The sequence below is a fragment of the Lissotriton vulgaris genome, chromosome 2_1, assembly GCF_964263255.1.
Source record: "Lissotriton vulgaris chromosome 2_1, aLisVul1.2, whole genome shotgun sequence".
In the NCBI taxonomy this organism is placed as follows: Eukaryota; Metazoa; Chordata; class Amphibia; order Caudata; family Salamandridae; genus Lissotriton; species Lissotriton vulgaris.
The window spans coordinates 1,033,413,240-1,033,436,466 of NC_141687.1; the positions used below are offsets into that span (position 1 = coordinate 1,033,413,240).

General features: G+C 46.0%; 1 protein-coding gene across 2 annotated transcripts in view; it reads left to right on the forward strand.

Annotated features, from left to right (window-relative positions):
* Positions 1-23,227, forward strand: part of ACVR1 (activin A receptor type 1) — a 366,339-nt gene that overhangs the window by 130,894 nt on the left and 212,218 nt on the right. For both annotated transcript variants that reach the window (XM_086956669.1, XM_086956670.1), the window contains one exon: positions 7,646-7,729. The gene's annotated coding sequence lies outside the window, so the exon portion shown is untranslated. The remainder of the gene's footprint in view (positions 1-7,645; positions 7,730-23,227) is intronic.

Below are 23,227 nucleotides of genomic sequence, written 5' to 3' on the forward strand. Positions count from 1 at the left end.
CCAGTGGTGCAGAATGCTTAGGCGGACGCACTCAGCAGGCTGGTCCAAGAAAATCACGAGTGGGTCCTAAACGATGAGGTGCTAGGAAACATCTTAGACAGATGGGACACTCCAGAAATTGATCTGTTCGCCACCGCCGAAAACCGAAAATGCTGTGACTTCGCCTCTAGGTTCTACCAACCGGGGACTCTGGGGAATGCGCTATGGATCAGCTGGTTGAACAGCTTTCTGTACGCTTTTCCACCCATTCTCCTGATTCCGGCAGTACTCATCAAGCTGTCTCAGTCCAGAGCACGAATGATCCTCATTGCTCCGGAGTGGCCTCTGCAGTAGTGGTTCACGGACCTGCTCCACCGGTCTCTCCAACCCCACCTGCGGCTGCTGTGTCGGCCGGACCTTCTCACGAAGTTCGGGGGGCAGATGATGCACCCCAACCTCTCATCGTTGAGTTTAGTGGCATGGCTCCTGAGGTCGTGCAATATGGACACCTGAATTTGCCTGATAATTGCATGGAACTACTCGACGAGGCTAAGAGGCCTTCCACAAGGACTTCCTATGCCTCCAAGTAGAAGAGGTGCTGCATCTGGTGCACGTCCAAGAACTATGATCCTACCACCTGCAAGGAAGATGTCATCCTTCCATACCTCTTACATTTGGCTCAATCTGGCCTTAATTTCCATTCTATTAAGGTTCACCTCGCAGCATTAACTGCGTATAGGAAATGCCCTTCACATACATCCTTCTTCCAGATTCCTGTAATTAAAGTTTTTTTCAGAGGGATTAAAGAAAGTATTTCCCCCTGTTCGGCGTCCTTCGCCTTCCTGGGAGCTGAATGTGGTGCTGTCTTGCTTGATGAAGGAACCTTTTGAACCTATTCATAAGGCTTCTCTACAGCATCTGTCCTGGAAGGCGGCCTTCCTTGTGGCTATTACATCGGCCCGCAGGGTGAGTGAAATCCAGGCCTTGTGTTGCCACGAACCTTACACTGTATTTCATGCTTCTAAGGTAGTGATGCGAACTCACCCTATGTTCCTCCCTAAAGTGATTTCTGATTTTCATGTTAATCAGACGATAACTTTGTCTACGTTCTTTCAACATCCTTCCACTCCAGCGGAGAGGTCTCTTCACTCCCTGGATGTAATAAGAGTGTTGAAATTCTACTTGGATAAGACCAAAGACATGCGTAGGTCAGACCAATTGTTTGTCTATTATGGATCGGTTGGGACTGGTCTAGCCACCTCAAAACAGTCCATCTCTAGGTGGATTGTGTCCTGTATCCAGTTATGTTACCAAAAGGCTAACAAAACCTTAGGGGGTAAGCCTAAAGCTCATTCCACCAGAGGCAAAGCGGCTACAACGGCTTTGCTGCGTTATGTTCCCATTGCAGATATCTGTAGGGCTGCCACTTGGAAGTTGGTCCATACCTTTGAAGCACTACTGTCTGGACTCTGATGCCAGAGCAGATGCTCAGGTTGGGCAGGCTTTGTTGAGAATCTGTTTGCACAGTAGTGATGTTATCTGTTTCCTCCACCGCTGGTTTGGTTTGTTGGGATGGGCTTGCCATTCAATTCACAAGGTTATGACTATACACAGAGATCCCCATACTACAGAAGGAGTAGTTTCTTACCTGTAACTCCAGTTCTGTAGTAGGGTTATCTTTGTTACAGTCATAAGCACCTGCCCTCCTCCCCGGTGGATGAAGAGATAATGTACTGTATGCTACAGGCCTGGCTTTATACGCCTTCAAAAAGGACTGAAAGTAAAAGGCCTTTGGCTGGGCATCCTGGGATACCGATGGTCTCTGGGGAGTTCCTTAAAGGCACGGTATCCCTTTTCCAGACACATACCCCAAGTACACGTACCCCACCACCGAACCTACAACCCCTACCACCACCATGTGCGCTTGGACTCAGGTCAGCACGGAGGATACCACCCACACAATGAACACCATCCACTCGGGCTCCCCAGCCGATCCCTGCCCACACCACATCTTCATCAAAGCCGACTCCATCATCGCACCCATACTTCGGGACATCATCAACAACTCCTTCATATCCGCCACCTTCCCGGAGAGCTGGAAGCACGCAGAGATCAGCGCCCTCCTGAAGAAACCCACCGCAGACCCCTCAGATCTCCAGAACTTATGCCCCGTCTCGCTCCTCCCCTTCCCTGCAAAAATCATCGAGAAAACCGTCCACAAACAGCTGACAGCCTTCCTGGAGACGAACGGCTCCCTCGACCCATCGCAGTCCGGATTCCGAGCGAACCACAGCACCGAAACCGCCCTCATCGCAGCCACCGACGACATCCGGACCCTACTGGACAACGGAGAAACCGCCTCCCTCATCCTGCTCGACCTTTCGGCTGTGTTCGACACGGTCTGCAACCGCACCCTGACAACTCGCTCCGCCACGCCGGGATCCAAGGAAAGGCCCTGGAATGGATCACCTCCTTCCTCTCCGACAGAACCCAAAGAGTCAGTCTCCCGCCCTTCCTCGCAGAAGACATCAAGATCATCTGCGGCGTACCTCAAGGCTCCTCACTCAGCCCCACCCTCTTCAATGTCTACATGAGCCCCCTCGCAGCCATCGCATCCCTCACGAACGACGCCACCTCCGCCAGAGCCAGCTTCCAGGACGAAATGAAAGACATCGCAGACTCTATGAAGCTCAGCCGCCTGAAACTGAACTCAGACAAGACGGAAGTCCTCGTCCTCGCCCCATCCATCTCCGCCTGGGACGACTCCTGGTGGCCCCCTGCTCTGGGCCCCCCAACCAAGCCCATGCACGCAACCTGGGCTTCATCCTTGACTCCTCCCTCACGATGGCCAGGCAAGTTAACGCCGTTACCTCCTCCTGCTTCAACACACTCCGCATGCTCCGTAAGATCTTCCGCTGGATCCCCACTGGAACCAGGAAAACTGTCACCCAGGCCCTCGTCACCAGCTGTCTGGACTACGGGAATGCCCTCTACGCTGGGACCACCGCCAAACTACAGAAAAGACTCCAGCGCATCCAGAACGCCTCTGCACGACTCGTTTTGGACATCCCCGACACAGCCACATCTCCGCCCACCTGAGGGACCTGCACTGGCTCCCTGTCAGCAAAAGGATCACGTTCAGACTCCTCACCCACGCACACAAGGCTCTCCACGACTTGGGCCCCGAATACCTCAACAACCGCATCACGTTCTACACGCCAACCCGCCAGCTCCGCTCCGCCAGCCTCGCCCTCGCCACCGTCCCATGGATCCTCAGAACCACCACCGGAGGAATATCCTTCACCTACCTGGCGGCCAACCCTGGAACACCCTCCCCACCCACCAACGATTCACCCAGGACAATCTCTCCGTCAGGAAGCAACTCAAGACCTGGCTTTTCGAGCAGTAGCAGGTCCCCCCCCCCCCCCCCCCCCCCCCCCCCCCCTTCCCCCCAGCGCCTTGAGACCCTAGCGGGTGAGTAGCGCGCTTTACAAATACTCTTGATTGATTGATAATGGCAGCCTATGGAACTTGTCTGTCCAACCCTTCCTCTCAATCATTGCAAAGGATTTTTGTGAAGGGGAGTTTCTCTGAGTGTGAAACTTTGCAAAGTGTGTTAAATTTGATATTATTTGGCTATCCTTTTCACTTCAAGATGAAGTCCTGGCCAATGTAGCCTTGTAGTTTTAGGCTGCATTATTTGTCTTTGATTTTCTCTTAAGTGTCTATGCAGAGCTGCAGAAGAAGACAACGTAAGAGACTATGTTGATTGCTCAGGGGTTCACGCACATGGGCGGGACTATTCACAAGATTATGACTATAACAGAGATACCCCTATTACAGAACTAGAGTTACAGGTAAGAAACTACTCCTTACAATTCTTAGGTTTGTGGTATTTACTCCTAGTCTGAGACAATGCTGTTTACATAGAGCTTTTCAGAGATTGCAGTACTCCTATGAGCGCTTAGGGGAATTCAGTAACACCGATTTTCAAATCTTTTTATGGATGTTTAAAGCAGTTTGATAATCCAAGGATGTGCTTTTTAAAATGATGCATACCGAGTACTGCGTAGATCTGAGTGTGACAGTGAAGATTTGCATAATGACATTACATTCCAGAGATGTTCTAACTTATGAATGTGCACCTTCATTCTCTTAACTTGACCAGATGTTCAAAGAAGAGCACCTGATGATTTGGAGTCCAGCTATAGTTGGTGGTCCAAAGCATAATAATAATCGTAGTCTGTGACATACAGAGCCCAGTATGACATTGACTAAGGCTATTTATAAGTACTTGATATAGTGTTAAAGTATTGTGTGAGAATAGGTTGCATCTATTACATGTTAGATAAAATGTACAACTGGAATTTTCATACCTCTTCTACATATGTTGGTTGTCACTTGTCCAAAGCAACCATGATGCCCGTAATGCATGCTTTCTTTTTGTTCTTCGGTCAAAGCAGCTTTGATTTCGAAATGATTTGGAGAACTAATTTGACCAAGTATTGATATTTCTCACTAAACTATACTTTTGAGCTTAATTGAATGAAATTATAAGTAGACTTGAAATGTTTTGCATGGCGATTTCCTCTAGTTAGCTAATGCATTTCTCATCTTGATCAGTGATTAGCAGAATTTGTCAAACGTTTATTTAAAATGAAAACGGTTTTCGAAGCAGAGGTTAGACACTGTATTTGTTTTCAAATTTAAAATCTACTGCACATGTTTGTATTTCAACTCAATGGGTCAAATAATGGGTTTGTCTGTGTGTAGATTGTAAAGGTTAGATAGATTATCGTTTATGTAAAACAGGATATCTAAAAGACTCTTTTTTTTGTTTTCAGCAGAGAATACTCCTAATATTCGAGTTTCAGTATGGATTTGAATATATTTTTTTAGTCTTTCTTCTTCAGTGGTTACTGCCACTGCTACAATTGCAGTCAATAGTTCTAACTCATTGGTAAGGCTGTTGCATAATGTTGGAGGGCCGAACACAAAACTCTATTCTATTTAAAAAATATATATGCTGCCCCCCCAAAAAAAAACTTCAACAGCTTTGGAAAACCTTAATTATCAAGTCCTAGAATTCCAGTTCATATTTAATTACCAACATATGGATTCAATACAACACCATCTATAATAGTCTCCTAATCAACCTTCACTCATTTTGTAGGTTCTGTATCTGCTGTTATGTTCTTGGCTTGTATACTCTTTATTAACCATCCACTAATCCAGGCAATCTATTACACTATATGCAAATTGGAATGCGTTGAATGCTTAGTATGAGAAACAAATGGCTAGATGGGATACTTTAAATTCGCACTCTAAACATGTATCCATTTGATGCTCTGACTATATTTTTGATAGTTCTGCTATGTTGTAAAATAAAGAAATCATCAGCTCGCACTAAAGTGAATCCAAAGACAAAGCCTTATTCAAACGAGCACTCGCACACTTCATATTAAAATTACAGTAGGTTGATGGGGTCATGGTGGCTATTTCATCATTTTTCTGTTGCCTGAGTGAGCAATAAAATGTTAATTTCAAAAGCAGTGATGTGGGAAGGCCAGCAGAATTGGTTAGCTAACTAATGCTCAGATTCTCAGATGTTATGCATATTTGTAGAGGGCATTGTCACCTGTGAGGTTATCCTGGCGCTGAGCATGTGTGAATGCACCTAGCCCTGCCTATAGTAGGTTGGTTAATTGAAAAGCCAGGTCTTCAGCCTATTGTTCAATTCAAGAAGAGAGGAGGAAGCTCTGATGTGGAGTTTGAGGTTGTTCCTTGCTTTAGGAGTGGTGTAAGAGAACACCTGTCCTCTCTGATCTGGTTCTGTATATGCTTGGAATGTGTGCAAGTAGGAGTCCTCAGGAGGTGGTTGGTGGAAGGAAATGGGACTGTTCAGGTAGGTGGGTTCTGAGTTGTGTAATACCTTCAATGTGTGTGTGAGGAGTTTGAATTGAGCAAGTTTGTGTACCAGGAGCCATTGTAGTTCCCTGAGTTGCAGTGTGATGCGAGTTCTATGTTGGAGGTTGAGGAAGAGTCTGACTGAAAATTCTGGATTGTTTGTAGTCTTCTAGTGAGTTTGGGGGGTTATCCTATTATAGAGGGTGTTCCAATAATCCAACTTGTAGGTGACAAGGGCAATGGTGACAGATTTTCTAGTGTTTCGTGGGAGCCATTTGAAGATATTCCTCAGCATCTTCATGGTCTGTAAGCAGGCTGCAATGACATGGTTGACTTGTGCAGTCATGTCTGGTTTACTGTCGCTAATTATTCTGAGGCTCCTGGCTTGGGTTCAGGGTGTAGATGTGAGTCTGAGTTTGGCCAGCCGCTAGTAAGAGACCTATAGTGAGGTGTTCTTGCTGAAGGGCACTACTTCTGTCTGGTCAGTGTTGCAAGAGCCTGAGACAGTTAGCTTTCACCCACTTAGCTACTTCGCTCATGCAGGCAGTGAACTTGTTTCCTTGTTTCCGAGAGGGAAAGTATGAGTTGTCATCTGTATAAGAGAAACATTTTATGTTGTGTGCGCAGATGACATTGGCCAGAGGGATCATGTTTGTGCTCAAAAAGGAAGGACTGGACAATGAAACTTGAGGCACTCCACAGATGAGTTTGTGGACATCTGAGGAGTAAGGTGCCAGGCTGACAGCTTGTGTTCTGTCCTTTAAGAATGAGCAGATCCAGTAGAGAGCGAGTTCTTGGATGCCAATTTCTTGCAGGCAAATGATTGGGTGTGAGACTCTGTCAAATGCTGTAGAGGCGTACAGGAGAATGAGGGCTTCCATGTCTCCTCTGTCAAGGATCATTTGCTTGTCATCTGTGGCTGCGTTAAGTGCTGTTTCTCCTCCTCCCTCCCTCCCTCCCTCACTCCCTCCCTCCCTCCTCCTCCTCCCTCCCTCCCTCCCTCCTCCTCCTCCTCCTCCTCCTCTTCCTCCTCCTTCCTCTTCCTCCTCCCTCCTCCCTCCTCCCCCCTCCCCCCCAACAACTATCTAATGCCAGAACCTAGTGGGAGCATTAATGTAACCGTCTTCAAAATGATGTTTCTTTGATAGTCGGCTCATAAAGGCAGTGGCACATCTTGGGGAAAAAAAGATAGGCCAGTTGCAGAAAGGGGCAGGCACAAAGCCCACTGACTCTCTTCTAATTGTGCTTTCGTGAAGACTTGATCATATGAGGCCTCCCAGCCAAACCTAAAACTGGTTTGCCCTAAGAGAGCTGGGCTGATTGAATTCTATAGAAATTTCTGCACGGTCAAGTATATGACCTCTATGGAATTTGTTGTAGCCCACTTACGGGGAAGCTAAGCTGGCTGCATTATATTGGACTGGACTGTTTTTTACCTTGATACTGTCAGTATTCCCGGCTTGTAATGCTCTCTAGGGTGTGAGTTTTGTCATTTTTGTTCTTTTGTGTAGGTTCTGAAGTCTTTCTCTGTTGCTACGGAGTACCACCATTAAAATACCACTTGAATAAGTGGCCTCGCCCCCTTAAATATATCGAATACTGGCTCAGTAAGCTAGAACTGTGTTTATTGCTACCCACCAGAGCAATAAAGCTTAATGATTTTTTAAGTTTCTCTCACCTACACAGCAGCATGTTATATGGAAAAAAATCTTTATTTTTTTTTGTCTCCTTCCATTGCCCTCCCTTTTTTCTTACACAGATCGATGAGTCCCCCTGTGATTTTGATCTGTTCCTGGCGGGACAGGAGCATTGTGTTATCTTAACGCCACCCGTAAGATTAAAGGTAAGAATCCGGCATTTTCTGGTATTAGTTGGTCATGAGCAGTATAATATGAATCTGTTGATGTACGACTTTTTATACTTTCTGATTATTTGAAAATATTAAGCTACAATATAATTGACCTAGTGTCATTGCACATATGACACATCGTAAAGGTTATACTGCATTATTACAAAGTGCTATTCTACCCAGGCGCTGTGTGTTATTTGATATAAAATAATTTTCCAATGGTTTTTCCTTGTTTTGTTTCCCTGCGTTATTTATTTTAACTTTGCCTTATGCAATATTTTGAAAATACCCAGTAACATAATAAAACCCGTTCAGAGGGGGAAGGAACATGGCCTGTTGTCGGTGGTCTACAATATAAACTGTTAAATATTTTTGCCACCACATCAGGAGTTGTTGATTGTTCTGGATAATAAGATAAGAATTTGAGTTAAAATAAGAGAGATGTCCTGGAACTACTTTCATCGAGAATGTCGTACCAATGTAGGAAATGAGTGTCTGGGAATCAAAATAGGTTCAGAGTTGAGTAAAGAAAACGGAAAAGATCTATATGTCTTATTGGCATCAGAACTGTATTGATTTATGAAAGAACCTGGATTACTTTTTGATCATGGACCAGTTTAAACCCCATAATTGGGCACTGATATGGAATTTGGAAATTGATTTTGAGGACAACATTGGGAATTTCGTTCTCCCGTTCGCAGAATAGCAAGATTCTGATAAAAGATATTTGTAAATAATCAACCCAAATATGTGTTACCAGCATTTGTCTAATGCCTTTATGAATGGCTGCAAAGAACCTTCGATAATCCACTTGGTTTTGGGGTTACCATTTCAGACCAGAAGCAATAATATTCTATTTTCAATCGCACATAATAATAAATCTAGGCTGGACATATATTGAATGTCACAGAATGTTATAAATGTTTTCCAATTAAACTGCAGTAATCGATAATTTCTTAACAGGATCTTGCAAGAGTTATACATATGTGCAAGAAATGGCCATCAGTTTTTTCTGTTTTCTTTTTTTAGTTTAAACAAATAAACTTTTTTTTGGAAGAGGTACAACCAGATATAAACAAACCATTGGATAAATTAACAGAAATTCAAATTCAATAAATAAATCGATAATACATAGTAAGATGAAAAGATGAAATATAAAGCGGAGTGGTTGTATAAGGGGAAATAGTGCAATCATAGGAAAAGAGGAGGGAAGGGAAGGGGCGGAAAGAAAAAAGAGGGACCCAACAGTAATTATAATGAAATATACAATATAAAGGTAGGAGGGCCTAATGCAATAAAAACAGATAGCAACATTGATAGCGTAATAGCTGTAATGATGTAATGAAAGAAAAAGGGGGATGGATTGTATGGATAAATATACAATAAAATATACATAGGGATTGATTAAAACAATTCAGGGCGGTTTGGGAACTTCTTCTATGAGAGGTTTGTGTTGAGCAGATTTTTGTGCTAAAGCATCTATGAAATCAGTTACAGGGGTAGCTTTTTTGTCTTGATAGCCTACTGAACACCAAAACCTGTTTTCCCCTGCATCAGCATCTACTTCTAACATTCTACAACCTGGCAACTATGAAATCGGGATGGACACAACCTTGTCAAAGCAATCTTTGTTTCTCTACAGTCCCCCTTTAACTTGATTAGAAATTCAGTATCTACTTCACTGATCTGGCGACCTAAATGTGATCTCACTGTTACAAAAACAATGTTCTAGTCAAATTTTAATACTAAATGGAATTGTTGATCCTATCCCACGACTGCCTCACTAAAAATGCTTGCACTTAGACAATACTGAACACTCATGTCCCAACCAAGGTAATACTCATGGCATGACAAAAGCTGCTGACTGCGAACAAATCTATTTAGCTGGATGGTTTATTGCATCCTGTCGCAACATACGTCCCCTTCTGTCAATGGTACACCAGTACCTCAACTTCAACCAACTTTTCATAATTTACTCAGAGCATTCTATTATATCATTCTCATAAGATGCTCATATTCTATGAGTTCTCATTATCCAAGATTACTCTGGTGCCTCCTCCATGGACACAAAGCCTCCGTTAACAGCAAACTCTTTGAAACCGTGTTACATGCATCATAATATTGGGAGAAGTGAACTACAGTTGGCAGAGAAAACTATTACACCAAACCTGAAAGGTTAAAGACAATTCCACTACATTTTCCATGAAAAGAGCGTTTTACAGTTGCCAAACAAAATCAACATCGAGCCATTCAAAAGCACTCTTCTCTTTCATGGAACTCAGATACATTTAATGCAACAGAATCTATACCACATTCAGCAGAGATTGTAAATGAGTTACTTACTGTGTGGTAATTTCTCAAAAGGTCGATATCTCCTTAAAATTTCAAACACCCAGCCATTCACTAGTCCAGTAGTAGCAGTTCCTCTTTGTGCAGTAGTGGAAGAAATGGCCACACTTCTTAGTTAAATGTGCACCCACTAAAATGTTCAACATTCACTTATTCGACAAACGTCACACTGACCCATCACTCTTTAAAAACGTCAGATCTGTCAAACCTCTTTCCTTGTGAAAACTAATCGAGAAAAATAACTTTCATTGAACTACTTAAAAAGTTGGCGCTCCCTGGCTTCCTGTATTCAAGGTTCAAACCACTGTGCAGCATCCAAACACTCACCCTTCGAGAAATATATTATGCAGTATACATTCTAGAATAAGGCATATCCTATCTGCTAGCACTGTTTGCGGTAACTACAACATTAGTCATAACTGACCATACAACTTTTTTATTTCCTTTCAGGCCTGGCTCAGAAGGCTTTAGTATTTTGCCAGCTTCTTGTTTATGAAAAACATCCTAATAAAAATACATATATATATATATACATTCATATCGTGGATATCGTCCCCCCTATTCATCCATTGTTCTATTCAGGTGTTATTCAAATTTGCTTCCACCCACCACAGCATACAGTATGGTACAGGAGGTCAACCCATTTCATCCATTTGTTATCATGCACAGCGAGTGACTGCATTCGTCACATGTGCCTCGCTGTCTGTAAAGGAGTGCACTCAAGTTTCAGGACTGTTGTGCATAGGCGGTCCTCCTCTTTACATAATAATAATTGCACCCTTGTGATATTGGCTTTGCCATTGCTTGTATGACAGTGAGTTCAGATTGGCTGGTTCTGGACTGCTTGCTGTTCCGTGCTTTCTCATTAGTGCCCCCCCCCCCCCCCCCCACCCCGACCCCCCCCAATCTAGTAAGACGGTTTTCTTCCCATCGTCCTTTCATTTCGATGGGTATCGTGTCTGACGGAACTCCAATATCTCAAAATATTACTTGTCTTCAAAATCTGGATGGCAACTCTTTCCCTGTAATGCAATCCATGTGAACTAGAGTTCTTACTCTTATATTCGAGTTCCTGTCTCCATGTTATTAAATCCCCCATCCCTTTCTTTCTCTCGCTCTCTCTCTTAATAGAATATTGCACTTATCAAAGATGTATTTCACCCTGACATAGCTGAATTTTTTGCCATGGGCCTCAAACAGCCGCTCTTCTCTCTTCACTGGCTATCTCTGTAGGCTAGAATAATCTTCACTTTTGCTTATTTAACCAACAAAGCTCCCACTTTTCAACAACAACTTCACAGTAAACTCTGACTACAAAGGTATCTATGCTGTTTGGAAATGAATTCACGGAATTATGCAATTGGCTTGCCTTCTGAAATGAAAATGTTAACTTTAAGCTAGCATTGGAAAAAAACGAGCCCCTTATTACGATGTTGTTCGGACTTGCGTCCAACTGACACTGCTGCGGACTGGAACCGCTTGACCATAGGTCGGCGGTTCCGCCCGCAGAATTTGGATGCGACCACTTTATGGGCGGCTAGAAACATCCATTTTACAATTGTAGCTTTTGCGACGGCTGGAAAAGGCCCGCTGCACAAGCTACAATTGTAAAATGTATGTTCTTAAACATCCCTGCACCGTGTGCGAGGCACCATGCGGTGCCTACCAAAAGGTGCGGGGATGTTTAGGGGGCACCACAAGTGCCCTTATCGGAGGGCTAGTGGGGGAAGGGGGCCCTAAGTCACTTTCCGACAGCCCACATCGGAAAGGCTGATATGAAAAGGCTTTGGGAGAGTGACATCGTAATCCTGACGGCGGAGCAGAGGCTGGCTCTGCTGGCATTATGGTATTGAAATATTCCGAAGCGCTCCTTAAGCCCTTCGGAAGCGCAGTGGAATTCACCTGTGGGTTTCGCTTTGACCACTGGTATTGTAAAACGGTGGTTGAGAAAACCAACAATGTTGGGCGGAAGGCCTCTGACAAGCTTTTGGAAAGCTTTCCACGTGTGTGTGCACGCTTCCACCAGGCACACACACCACCAGCCGTCAGTGCACGCTTCCACCAGGCACACACCACCAGCCGTCAGTGCATGCTTCCACCAGGCGCACACACCACCAGCCCTCAGTGCAGGCTTCCACCAGGCGCACACACACCACCAGTCGTCAGTGCACGCTTCCACCAGGCACACACACCACGAGCCGTCAGTGCACGCTTCCACCAGGCACACACACCACCAGCCGTCAGTGCACGGTTCCACCAGGCACACACACCACCAGCCGTCAGTGCATCTTTCACCAGGCACACACACACACCACCAGCCGTCAGTGCATGCTTCCTCCAGGCATACACACCACCAACCGTCAGTGCACACTTTCACCAGGCACACACACTACTAGCCGCCACACACTACCTGCAGTCGATGCACGCTTCCACCAGGCACACACCACCAGCCGTCACTGCACCCTTCCACCAGGCACAGACACACCACCAGCCATCAGTGCACACTTTCACCGGGCACACACACACCACCAGCCATCAGTGCACGCTTCCACCAGGCACACACACCACCAGCCGTCTGTGCACGCTTCCACCAGGTACACACACCACCATCCGTCTGTGCACACTTCCACCAGGCACACACACCACCAGCTGTCAGTGCACGCTTCCACCTGGCACACACCACCAGCTGTCAGTGCACGCTTCCACCTGGCACACACCACCAGACATCAGTGCACGCTTCCACCAGGCAACACACCACCAGCCGTCAGTGCACACTTCCACCAGGCACACACCACCAGCCGTCAGTGCACACTTTCACCAGACACACACACACACACACCACCAGCCGTCAGTGCACGCTTTCACAGGGCACAGACACACCATCAGCCGTCGGTGCACGCTTTCACAGGGCACAGACACACCATCAGCCGTCGGTGCACGCTTCCACCAGGCACACACACCACCAGCCGTCAGTGCACACTTTCACCAGGCACACACACTACAAGCTGTCACACACTACCAGCTGTCACACACTACCAGCTGCCGGTGCACGCTTCCACCTGGCACACACCACCAGCCGTCGGTGCACGCTTTCACCTGACACACACCACCAGCCGTCAGTGCATGCTTTCACCTGACACACACACACACCACCAGCCATCAGTGCACACTTTCACCGGGCACACGCACACCACCAGCCGTCCGTGCACGCTTTCACAGGGCACACACACCACCAGCCGTCAGTGCACCCTTCCACCAGGCACACACACCACCAGCCGTCTCTGCACCCTTCCACCAGGCACACACACCACCAGCCGTCACTGCACCCTTCCACCAGGCACACACACACCACCAGCCGTCAGTGCACACTTTCACCAGGCACACACACTACCAGCCGTCACACACTACCAGCTGTCGTTGCACGTTTCCACCAGGCACACACCATCAGCCGTCAGTGCACGCTTTCACCAAGCACACACACACACACACAAACCACCAGCCGTCGGTGCACGCTTTCACCTGGCACACGCACCACCAGCCATCAGTGCATCCTTTCACCAGGCACACACACCACCAGCCGTCCGTGCACGAATCCACCAGGCGCACACACACCACCAGCCATCAGTGCACAATTTCACCAGGCACACACACACCACCAGCCGTCGGTGCACGCTTTCACCAGGCAGACACACCACCAGCCTTCAGTGCACTCTTCCACCAGGCACACACCACCAGCCGTCTGTGCACGCTTCCACCAGGCACACACACCACCAGCCTTCAGTGCACTCTTCCACCAGGCACACACCACCAGCCCTCAGTGCACGCTTTCACTGAGCACACCCACCACCAGCCTTCAGTGCACGCTTTCACCGGGCACACACACCATCAGCCCTCAGTGCACGCTTTCACCGGGCACACACACCACCAGCCGTCAGTGTACATGCAACAGGCTTTTTCTCATTTGCAAAGTTCAGTGCATGCGCACAGCTAGGCAGCCCCTACACCCCCGGGAATGACTGCTTCCTACAACAAGAATGGAAACAACATTCAGAGCAAAGAAAACAAGTTCATTTGATGCAAAGTACTGTTAACAAAAACCATGTCCAGCTATTGTAGATCTGGAAACTTAAACAAAACCCCAACATAAAGCAAACCAGCATTGGCATAGCCAATAGGTTTCGCTTTTTGGACCCTATAAGTATTTAGTTATGCAGCAGAATATCCTGTGTGCAACAACACCAACTGTTGCATGGCTAAACACATATAAGGTCCCAAATGCGAGACCTATTGGCTATGCCAATGCTTGTTAAATCCGGTTGTGCCACTGACCACCCAGTGTCGATGTTTACAAGTTTTCCTGACGTGCAATTGCAAGATTTTGCTCTTCATCCTACTGTTTAATTTATTAATTGTTATTTTACTTTACTGGTTTAATGTAAGTGCTTCTCTGACCTTTTGGCTAGGTATGTGTTCAAATAAAATTCTGATACAAATAAAATAAAATGTAACATCCTTGAACAACCCTGCCCTCTTTACCTTTTGGTGTTTTTGGGGGGAGTGAAGTGCCCATGTGTTGCTCCTCATCTTAGCAAAGAAGATCTAAAGATATGTACGTCAATCAGATTTATCAACATTTGAAATGTATTTAGACATGTCTGAAGTTTCAGCCAGCTGAGACCATGCCCCCATCAGCTATAAATCCTGTCACCGAATTATAGGGTCAGAGGAACACGTTGATTTTTACAGCCATCATTTATTGATTTGCAGTAGTAGATAGCTGGTTAATTCGACTTCTGTGTGTTTCATAAATGAATGATTTTTCACTGCGTTTTTTTCGTCTCCAGCTAGGTCTATTTCCGCACGCTGCCTTTCCATATACAATGGGTGGAATGTTACAGCAGTAGAAAACAACTGGATTCGGCCGACTCTACCCTTCCACCTTTTCTGTAACATTGGCATGTCTAACATAAACCGTCTGGGGGGCTAGCCGTAGTGTGTTTTCCATCACTGGCATTTCCGTGTATAGAGTCGAGCACTTATGAAGATGCAACACAGAAAACTTGTAGAAAATCCAGCCTTTGGCCCTGATTGTACAGTCATCCACATTCCCACTTTCTCGTGAACTTTTGCAGAGTACACTATTTGTTCCTCTGTGTTCTCTGGCGTGGGACCCGCATTCTAACCATTCTTTACATATTGCCTTAGAAAATATGATTGTTTCCCCAATAATCTGATGCATTGTAAAGCCAATAGGCCACAAGCTGAAATCCTAGCCTCCAGACAAAAACATTGAATCCCAAACCAGAATGCTCCACTTTTCTGTAAATAAGACTCGAAGAAAACTACAAATATTCAGGAATTCGACATTGGTTGTATTTTACTTATGAATGGAGATTTTAAACCTGTAATTTTCTTGTCGGCTTAACGTTCAAGCCTTGCTTGGGAAGCAGTAGAGGGCGGGGTTTTAGGAGGGATCTGTTTGTGATTATAGCTTATTCCCCGTGTTCAAGCTCTTGCAAGGTTCCATGATGCCTACCACATCCTTGTATTTTTTTCAGATTCATTATTGCATTGGCAGATGAACCCAAGACTACTGTGGAAAGTCTGTGTACAAGGCTCCCGTCCACCCTGTTTTAGGGTAAAATGTTCGTAGATAGAAAGTGTTGTAGAAATCAACAGTTTTGTTTTCAGGCAGTGTTTAAATTTTTTTTTAAAACATATATCCCGCACGCATACAACGGCCAAGTGCTTTTCTCATCATTCGTCATTCCTAATTTAAATCCAAATCCTGAGGGCGCGTTCCATCCAAAGAAATGAGCAATGAGTCAGATCAGATCAGAATACGCTTTATTCGATTAAAAATTATTAAACCATAAAAGCGCAAAACATAATAAACAATAAAAACATACATTTCATGTATATATACAAAATACAAATTCAAGCGGTGTTTAAAGAAATAGGACCATCCATTGACAGCCGTTGTCTGACCACCCCTTTCAAATATTTAACAATGTGATCTGTCATGGATCTGTCTTTCAGATATTGCAGCTTTAGAAAGATGGGGCGACATTGTCTCAAGCCATAACTCATTAAAAATTGGTAATATCCATTTTTTCCTGGGCATAGAATAAAACATGTAAAAAAACAACGTGGATTGTTGACTGAACAGAGATATTGTCACCCAGGCATAGACATAAGGTGCGGGACCAGTCGTTGATTTTTGGGAATGAGCAATGAGTCATACAGATGGTCCTTAATGTGATCATCAGAGTAAATGTTGTGTTTTAAATTAGTTAAATGTTAATATTGTACTTTATAATTGAAATTTCTGGACTGTATAGGCATGTTTGAAACTTAAACATTTATTAAATGTTGTACTTCACTGTATTTTTTGAAAAACGGCGAATTTGCCGAAATTGCTATTTTAAACTGCACTAACCTGCTTTTTGTTGTGCAGGGTCCCACTAACACCCCCGCTCCTCCATTGCCCTCCCTCGTGAATCCCAGCCGGTCTCTCGGGGCCGAGAGGAGAGGGCGAGCCGCCATCTTGGGGAGGGGTGTCCCACGAGCCTGGCCGGAGTTAGCGGTCCAATGCTCGTGTGGGAAAGCTTTCAATTGGCAATGTGCTTCCGGAAGCGCAGCGGACGAGCGCAGTGGGCACGTCGAAGGCGCGCCTAAGGCAAGCCCGTCTGCTCCGTCCGCGGCCAGACGGGGCTAGGGGCGCGTCCTTATGCCCGCTGATTCATCTATTCTGCTAATGACCTTGTGGCATTACAGGGCCAGTGGCCCCTGGCGGATGCTACCATTGCGGATATCGCATCTCTTGGTTTAGTCCCCTCTACTCACGAGGTAGTCCCTGCCCACCTGACCCCTTCTACTAGTTGTTCGACTCAGCAGCCTTCCGGCCTTACTGCCTCGCCACCCTGCCCTTTATCCATTTTTTACTTAATACTAGGTCTGCGGTTAGGCATTGCCAGGACCTGTTTGTCCTGCTTGAGGTACAGAAGCCAGATATATTATTTCTGACCGAGACTTGGTTTAGCGAATCGTCCTTGCCCTCTTTATTGGCTACCCTTCCCCCATCCTATGTTGCCCTACGCTCAGATCGTCCGGCTGGTAAGGCGGGATGGAGTGGCTATTATTACCCGGTCTGACCTTAACATGCAACTACTCCCATCACACCCGATTGCGCCCACAGACCATCTTGTAGTTTCTTTCCCTACTCTATTTCCTCCTATTACCTGTTTATTGGTATAGCGTCTGCCCCAGCTGTCACCTTTATTTTTGCCCGCCATACAGGATCTTTTGGCCACCTTAGTGGTCAATCATGCCTCGGTCCTTGTACTTAGGGAATTTAATTATTGGCCTACTGACGCCCACTAATGTACCTCTTCTAAACAGTTCTCTGAACTTCTTTTAGCCTTGAACTTGGTTTCCCATGTCCCTACACATAAACATGGTCATGTGTTGGACCAGGTATGGTCCCTCAATTGCTCTATTTCATCTCTGTTTCCCCATGTCCGTGGTCGGATCACTTCTTAGTTGCCTTTTCCCTTTATTACAGGTCAGTGGTGAAAGTTCCATTAGCCAAAAACACCTGGGCACGTAACTGGGGTCGTGTCGACCTCCAGTCCTTGTCATCCTCCCTGCTGGACTCCTCGCCTAAGTTGGCAGGTCTTTCCTCCTCATCCCAAGCCGCCACCCTTAACACCTGGCTCGCCAGGGGATGCGACTTGGTAGCTCCCTTACGTCGGATATCAACCAGACGTCGCAACGAATCCAATCGTTGGTTTAACGAGGAGTTAAAGGAGAAGAAGCTTGCTCTTAGGCGAGCGGAGAGGCTGTGGAGAAGGGACTACTGTCCTACACTGAGTTAGATATACCATCCTCCTGGGAGAGTATAAGAGCTATACTCGACGTAAAGACTGCTTATTTTTCTGCCAAAATTCTGGTGGCAGAAAATAAACCCAGAGAGATTTTCTCCATAGTTCATGATCTGGCCTACTCGGACAGGGCATCCCTCAAACCCCTGCCCACTCAGCATCTATGTGATTCCCTTAATTCTTATTTTTTGGACAAAATAACCAATATTAAACTAAATATTCCTCTTCCTTCACCGGCTTTTGTTGATTTCCCCCCCCCCCCCCACCCCCCCCCCCCTATTGCCCGGTCCTCACTTCTATTCCACCGCTCACTGAGGATGCGTTTCTGGCCATTCTCCCAAAAGTTAAGTCGGGTTCTCCGATGGATGTTTGTCCAGCCCGCATCCTCAAACACATTTACACTGCCTGTCCTTTGCCCCCCCTTACTTTTCTTAATAATTCTTTTACACAAGGGGTGGTGACTCCTTCCCTAAAGTCCGCTACTATAGTGCCTATCCTCAAGAAAGCGGGGGCCGATCCTTCCGCTCCAGCCAATTACCGTCCAATTTCGCTGCTGCCCTATTTGGGCAAGGTGCTGGAGCGGCATGTAACAACGGTTTTCAGCTCCTTCATTGAGGAGAATGGGGGCTTAGCGCCCCGACAAGCAGGATTTCGGCCAAGACACTCCACGGAGTCCGTTGTGGTGTCGGTCCTTAACAACCTTAGGGAGGGAGCAGACCAAAACCATCATCAGGCCCTGGTGCTCCTCGATCTCTCCGCCGCCTTCGACACGGTGGACCATTCCATCTTGTTGTCCCGTGTCGGAGCGGCTGGAATCGGGGGCTCGGCCTTGGTCTGGCTCTCCTCCTTTTTAAGGGACCGCACCCAGGCGGTCCGGCTGGGAGACTTTTCGGCTGCCTCATTACCGGTCACCTGCAGGGTTCTTCTCTTTCCCCCTCTTGTTTAATCTCTACATCTGTCCTTTGATTTTTGCTCTTCAGCAGCTGGAGGTCACCGTTTTTAACTATGCGGATGACCTCCAGCTTATCTTTAATCTCTCTTCTTCTCCTCATTCTATCTCTAATTTTCAGTCAGTTATGGTTTTCATCAGGGACTGGATGAACCACAACCACCTAAAGTTGAACCCGGATAAGACCGAGCTGGTTCTTACGGGTGGTTGCTCCAGTCCCTGGAATCCTTTATTTTGGCCTTCTTCTTTTGGGCCCCCTCCTTCTCCTTCTGCCTCAGTCAAGACATTAGGGGTCAAACTCAATAATCAACTCACTCTTCACTCACAAGTTAGCCATGTTGTTTCCTCTTGCTTTCTCACTCTCCGCACCATTCGCACTGTTTCTCGCTTTTTCTCTCCTCTGGCACTCAAGCTGATTATGTCCGCTCTTGTTGTCTCCCGGCTGGACTACGCAAATGCCCTGTACAATGGCATTCCAGCGTATAGCCTACGGAAACTCCAGTTGGTTCAAAACCAGGCAGCCCGACTTATTCATGGCCTTTCTCGCTCGCATCATTGCACTCCTCTTCTGAAGGCACTTCATTGGTTCCCTGTTAAAGAGGGCCTTGTTTAAGTTGGGTTGTATGGTTTTTCATTCACGGCGGGGCTCTGCTCCCGCCTTTATTTCTTCCATGATCAGGGAGTATATCCCCACTCGAGAGCTTCGCTCTTTTTCCCAGTCCTTGTTGATGGTCCCCCGCTTTAAGCGCAAGAAGTGGGGTGGGTCGAACTTTTCTACTCTGGCACCCACCTTTTGGAACTCTCTACCGGACCACCTAAGACTGGCAACACACTACCTTCCCTTTCGGAAAGACCTCAAAACCTTTCTTTTTAAACAGGCCTTTCCCTTGTGATATGCTCTCACTTCTCCTTAGGCCCACCAGTTCTTAGGTGTGGTGGTCACTCTCCCCCATTGGTACCCTACCCTCCATAGCGCCAAGAAACCGCTGGTGAATGCTGCGCTCAATAAATATTTTAAATTCAAATTCATTAAATGATTTCCATACAAAAACAACTTTTAAGTCATATGATGGCCATATAATTTTTATATAGAAAATGTGGCTTTTTAACCATGCACGCTATTGTATGTTCTGTCCATACATACTGTACGGGCAAGTCACTGTTCCCAGGGCAATGTTAAGAGGCTCCAAGAACATGGAATGCAAATTTGGATTTGCAGTTTCGACCTATTCTGGATTCACATGTTGAGCATTGTATTCTAAGGCAGCTGCATTAATCTAGGGATTCCTATCCCTGTTTAGGTTCAGGCACCAAAGTGCATTTGCATATGGGTTGAGCACTACTCTCGAGGGCTTTGGATTGAAAAGTGTTTCTGCCATGTAGCCTGTACGGGTAGTGTTTTGATGTCATGCTTCAGGTCCAGATGTGTGCTTTTTTGTACTTTGCTGCTCAGCCTCGCCTGGGCATTTAAAGATGGATAGTACTTAAAGTTAGGTTTATCACTGGTCATCAGTGGGTGGGGTGACAAAGAAAATGTACTGAAACCTTATCCACGCCCTTGGAGGGAGAGATCACACTCATTCTTCTTGGCTATCACTGCAATGTGGGAAAGTTACAGACTTTGCAACAAGCAGTCCTGCATTGCAATGTTGGTTCTCCAACTTGACCAAGTTGCTTGACCTTTGTCTCCCTTTCTGCCATGATGGGAGAACTTCGAAGCGGTTTGAATACAGCAAATAAGTGCCTCGGACATGTTCCAAGGACATTCCCTTGTGTGGTTTTCATGCATGCAGACGTATGGTTTAACCATACTTTAATCAGCTGAAAGGTAATGACCGCCACTGTGCCTGATTAAAGAAATGCCATGACACACTAGTAAGCCAGCAAGGTTGCTCAGTGAGTTAAACGTTTGCTGCTGACAAATGTGGTGCTCAATCCTGCCGTCCATCCTTCCAAGGTTTTTTTTTCTTTAAAGAGTTTTATGTAGCGCAAACTAGACCCGAGACATCAGAGCTCATTACAAAGCACCAGTTTCGTTACAGGCGGACACATTCATTTTTGTTAGGCACAGGGAGATTAAGTGATTTGCCCAGAATCACTGGATGAATTGGCTTAGAAAGGGTTTTAGGTCTGGAAACTAGAAAAAAGGGCGCACTGCTTAAAGGTTTGCGCAATAGTATCAGTTTACTCTCTGTTGGATGTGAGGTGCAAAAAAAGAGTGGGGGGAAAGCCCTAGAACCCCTCCAGGGAGTGTCGACCGAGGCCGACACTGCGTACATGAGAAGCTAGAATACCCCTGCACACGCTAGAAAATATAAACAGTCCTATTAGTATTAACATTTAAACGCAAGGACAAAGCCTATCAACTGGACATGCACAATTAATGTCTCTTTAAATAATTCGTTGGTGAGTGGTATCTTTAATGTTCGTAACAAGAAAACCAGCCGACACGTGTTTCGTCGCGTGTGGGACAATCTTCCCGCGACTCCTCGGGGCTATTGACGCTGTAGAGAAGTAGTGAAAGTCGCTCTGTTGGTGATAATTCCAACCCGACAGGGCTCTGGACTCGTAGGGGGATGTGGAGAAGTCGGTAAGTAGATCTTGCCAGTAGGGCTATGGTGCCGAAATCGTAGGCGAGTAAAACTGTGGGACACTCTCTGATGCGTCGAGTATTGCTGTATTGTAAAATTGAGGAAAAACGAGATATCCGTTCGGCCACACAGAGCGAAAGTAGAAAGGTCCTGAAATAACGTGATAGATTTAAGCTCTAATTTTGGAGGTGCGGGTGTGCACGCTGTAGCGGAATGGGATAATATTCGGTATACTGCGTGAAAATCTTTGTGCTATCCGGCGTGTGCGTCCGTGGATGCACACGTCGGATGAAGCATGTTTCTTCACTTTAAATTCCACTCATTTAAACAGATCGCTGTGTTTTTCTGTTCTAAATATGGCACCTTGTCTACAGGTCACTGGATGTAAGATACCTACTGTTTGTAGATGTGACACATTAAAATAGGAGAAAATGTATATATGTTTTATGGAATCCATATAAAAATAAACGTAATACTTCAGCTTAGTTTTCTCCCATTTCAAAGTGTCGCATTTACACGCCATCCCAGTGTGAACCCAGCCGTATGCAAATCAGTCTTGACTATGCTCATCATGAGAACAGTCCAGCCCGAACTGCCACCCCAAAACTGGTCCCAGGATGCTTGTTTCTGGTCCAGGGTGGACCCAGCTTGGAGTGTCTGGCTGGACTTTTCTCCTGAGGAACAGGGTCAAGACTGATTTGCATATGTCTGGGTCCAAGCTAAGGTGGCGTAGTGAGCAAATGAACGATGGATATGACCCAGATCTCTTGACAGGGGGTGAATGTTTGATTCACTCAGCATTCCGTCCATCTTTTGTTGTTGCAGCACAGAATACATAGCCCTTTTAATAAACAATCTGAGAATTGGCTGACTATTTTAACCAGTTGCAATCAAGCCAAATGTTTTTTTTTAAACAAATTTTATTGCGATTTTTCAATTAGCAAAACATAGGGTTAGCACTATCATAGTCTGTGTTTCCCACATGGTGCATCTTCCCAGCATCGGTGCAGAACACTATGTTCTGTGGTTAGTTTCACCCACATCTATGCCCCTAGCTCTTTAGCCAGGCTGTGGCGTTGGAAAGTCTCCCCGGCGGTGCATAAGCAGAATTATTTGACCTATACTAGGGATTTGAAGGACTATGGCAAACTGGTAGGGTGGTGAAAAGATCGAGGGCAGAGGGGTAATGTCGACTGGGGGAATCAAGTTTAAAATGTGGGGTGCAAGAATCCGGGCACTCCAGCAGATTATCAGCTGCAAATAGGCAGGACAAGGGGATAGCAGTAGCTTTAGGTGAGGCACACATCCTCCATTGGGGTGGTCCGTTTTTCCAGAAGCTCAGCCCATCCCATCCCATGTTAGTGCAATTGGGTGGCATCAGAAGCCATGGGCCTCCTATCGACTTAGGGCCCTTGCCTCACCTCTGCCCACAGGACGAAGGTGGACTACCATTGTGTACTACGTGGAGGAGTTCCACTCTTTCATTGCATTGTGACGGTTCATTTGGTTACAAGAAGGGCAAAGTCTAGGAATTGCGAGATCACCTTATGTTATGGGGGAGGAGGAAGTCTGTAAAGGGAGAGGGTCCCTTCTTCCTTGGTGGCTAAGCCGAGTACTTTAGTGATGCTGGAAAGGGTTTTGGTCACCTCTGTCCATTAGGGTGTTAGCACAGGACAGGCCCAGGAGGCGTACTTGAAGTCTGTTATGAAGTGGGGAATCA